This window comes from Macaca thibetana, chromosome 11, assembly GCF_024542745.1.
Source record: "Macaca thibetana thibetana isolate TM-01 chromosome 11, ASM2454274v1, whole genome shotgun sequence".
NCBI classification, from domain to species: domain Eukaryota; kingdom Metazoa; phylum Chordata; class Mammalia; order Primates; family Cercopithecidae; genus Macaca; species Macaca thibetana.
The window spans coordinates 64,622,318-64,626,183 of record NC_065588.1 but is presented as its reverse complement, the minus strand read 5'-3'; the positions used below and the strand labels follow the sequence as shown (position 1 = coordinate 64,626,183).

At 40.6% G+C, this 3,866-nt stretch overlaps 1 pseudogene; it reads right to left on the bottom strand.

Annotated features, from left to right (window-relative positions):
* Positions 1-218: 218 nt before the first annotated feature.
* On the bottom strand, positions 219-1,459 carry LOC126930985 (26S proteasome regulatory subunit 10B-like; annotated as a pseudogene).
* Between the last annotated feature and the right edge of the window lie 2,407 nt (positions 1,460-3,866).

Below are 3,866 nucleotides of genomic sequence, written 5' to 3'. Positions count from 1 at the left end.
ACCACTTTCAGTGTTTTACAAAATGCTCACACAGCAAATACGAAAATCTTCAACACACTCTTCCTTTGTAACTTGCTGCAATAAATGCAACATTAACAAACATACACATTTCTTCTGTATCAATCTTAAAAGTTGAAGTACTAATTTTTATGATGTTACTCATACATATTTTTATTCATATACTTTTAATGACATCATTGCCAATACATACATTATTTTCTTTAACTTTATTTTTATGTTAAGCCAACATCTGTCATGCAGCTATCAAAAATCTTACAGTAAATTACACAGGTTTGTAGTCCAATTTAGACTCTAGCTTGTTAGAATCAGCCACTTTTCTGACTGCTTTCATGAAGTCTTCCTGTACTACAAAATCATGATCAGCACGAATTGCGAACATACCTGCTTCAGTACAAACATTTCTCAGGTCTACTCCATTAAAGCCATCTGAAAGCTTCACAATTGCTTCATAATCTATTTCACCATGCTTTGTAATGGAACCTGCATGGATTTTCAGTAGGTCTAATCTTGCTTGTTCATATGGCAAATCAGTATGTATTTTTCTATCTAATCATCCTGGATGCAGCAAAGCAGGATCCAGTGTATCTGGTCTGTTTGCAGGACCATTTTAACTCTATGCAGAGTATCAGATCCACCCATTTGATTCAGTAACTCCGTTAAAGTACTCTGAATCTCTCTGTCAGTTGAAGTACCCTCAGAAAACAGACAACCACCAATAACATCTATTTCATCCTAAAAATGATGCATAGTTGACGGTCCTTGGCATAATTAAACATTTCTCTGATCAACCACAAGCACTTTCACCAATGTACTTGTCTACAATAGAACTAGACACAGCCTTGAAGAAATTGTAGTCCAGCTGGCTAGCCACGGCTCGTGCCAAGAGTGCTTTTCCCATACCTGGTGGTCCTTGTAGCAAACAGCCTTTTGGAGGCATTATTCCTACCCGCTGAAATAACTCTGGGTTTGTAAGAGGTAATTCTATTACCTCTCTTAATTCCCAGATCTGTTCTGATAGCCCTCCAATCTCAGAATAAGAAACATTCCCAGGGTCCTCATGAGACATGTTATAAACCAGTGGATCCACCTCTCTTGGCAAATATCTCATGATAGTTAGTGTAGTCATATCCACAGCAACTCCTGTTCCTGGCTTCAGCTTACTTTTGTCAAGCTGTTAACGACAACCCACAACATATCTTGGTCCATTTGTGGCTTTAACAATGAATTTTTCTTCAGTTAACTGTTTAAGCACTTCACCCACAATCTGCCCAACACTTTGTAGGGCCTTCAGATCATTTTAAGACTTTTCAAACTGCTTGGTAAGTTCTTTTAATTGTTCCCTTAACTCATTAAGACAGCCGTCGATCTCCTTGTGCTCAAGCAGCTTCTTGCGGTAGTCCTGAAGCACCTTATCTCTAGGGTCCGCCATGATGAGAAGCTGCTTCCCTTTTTAAATGATAGATTTAGAGCGTATAAGTGCAGCTTTTTTACATGGATGTATTGTGTCGTAGTGAAGTCTTGGTTTTTAGTGCAGCCATCACCTGAATGGTGTAAATTGTACCCATTAAGTAATTTCTCATCCCTCACCCCCCTCCCACACCAATTTTCAGTTTTCAATCATGTTCTTAAGAGTGTTTTCAATCGCAGTTCTTGTCTGTGCAACTAACTCATCTGACAGATAGACAATCAAAGCAGTATGTATAAGAAGGGTGAAATATTAACAGATTCTTAAAAAGCATAGTCTCCTTTTATCCTGTGGACCCTTGCACACCCTCCCTTCCCCTAGTGCTGCATCCCAAATTTGGCCAGCTAGAGGTAGGTCTCCAGTTCCCAAGGGGAAGTAGAGTCAGGAAACAAAGATATTGTTCTCAGTTAAGTTTGAAATGTCTTGATCTTTGCAGAAGACAGATTTAAAGAATAGGTCAGGCACAGTGGCTCACACCTGTAATCCCAGCACTTTGGGAGGCTGAGGCAGGCAGATCACCTGAGGTCAGGAGTTGAAGAGCAGCCTGGCCAACATGGTGAAACTCCGTCTCTACTAAAAATACAAAAAATTAGCCAGGCGTGGTGACACAAGCCTGTGGTCTCAGCTACTTGGGAGGCTGAGGCATGAGAATCGCTTGAACCTGGGAGGTGGAGGTTGCAGTGAATCGAGATTGCACCACTGCAGCAGCCTGGGCGACAGAGCAAGAAAGACAGAACTCTTGTGGACTGGGTCATCAGGGGAGAATTGGAGAGGCTGAGACACTGATGGGGTGCTAGAAGGGACCCTCCCCTACACCCCTACTTCATTTTCTGAAGATGTGAATGGAGTGAATGTCATTTCTCCAAACATCACATATACTCAAGCTGCATCCTCTAAGTTCTAGAAAAAGCTCATTGTCTTCTCTGACTTAGTTTCAGAGAAGCTCTATGGCAAGTTTGTCACCAGCGTAACAACCAGGATGTCCAGTTGCCCATTGTGCTGGGGGAGAGTTGGGCCTTGGTGGAAGAAACAGTGGTTGGGAGCCCTGTCTATTGATCGCTGTCTTTAGGAGGAAGGCTCTTCTCGCTCCTCTTCCATGTGGTGGTAGGATGGGCTGAGGCTGCCCCTGCTTGGGAGAGGCTGCGGCCCTTGGCAGACCAAGAAAGGATCAGCTGAGCCTTCTTTTGGATGTCTTCATCTTTTCATAGTTTTCTGAAGGGAGCCTTCTTCGTGCCCACAAACATAGATTTAGTATCCGTTTCTTTGTGCTCCAATATTGTCTCCATTATAGGACTTACTGCACCATCCACTTGTCCGTCTCCCCTACTAGACTTGTGAGCCCTTTGAGAGCAAAGACCAAGTTACATTTGTCTTTATATACCACCCCAGGATGGTGTCTAGGTCATGGTAGGCAAGCTATAATTATATGCTACGTTATAAAGAAAAACAAATGCATTCACTCTCCATGCTGTTGAGTGCTTTGTTACCTGGTGGGAGTAACTGGAGTAACAGGAGTGAGTAGAGGAGAGTGCAGGCCTATGCAATACAATGCATTCTGTTCAACAGATGTTAAGTAACAATAACTGCAACCACCTACAGTGTGTCTTCTCATCTTTATTTCTTTTCCTTTAAATAACAGATTGAGGCCTATTTCCCCAGAAAGATGGATAATTGCAAGATTATCCATCTTACAATCTGTTAGCTCGTCCCCTTCTTTCTAAGACATTTCCTGTCATCGCTGTGACTGTAGCCTTGCCTTAAGTACATTTTATAGTCAGTTCCCTCTTTTGGCCACATTGTGTTCTTTGAAATCATGTCTTTGTAAAATGGAACATTTTCTCCTGTAGTGACAAGGTTGTAAGTAAAACTAAAGGCTGACCAAAGACTCAGTATCAAATAAAATATAGTCATGATAAATAACGTGTCAAAAAGACAAACCTGCAACTACAGTCCTCTAAAGCAATTTAAAATAGTAAAATCACACCCCAAGTCCTATGTAAAAGTCATAAGCACACATTGGTTATACAAAGATATGTGGAATTATGTAAATGTATGTAAAAACATAAAATTACATCCTACTCTATCATAAATTTTTCCTAAAACCAATACGCATTAAGATGAATGTTTTTAACACATTAATGAATAACAATTTATTCTGCTTTTAAATTAGAAATGGAGTATCGGAAGATGATTTAGATCAAGTCTCTTTTTAAAAAAGTCAAGTCTAAGCAAGTTTGAAGTTATGTTCCTTTTGCCCTCTTTAGGTTGTCCTCTTCAAAGTGGAGGCCTTCGAAATGATCCAAGTGATTCCATAGTTGCACCCACCAATTAGTAGGCTCAAGAAATGTTTCCTGTTGTTTATGACAATGATGGTGTTTCT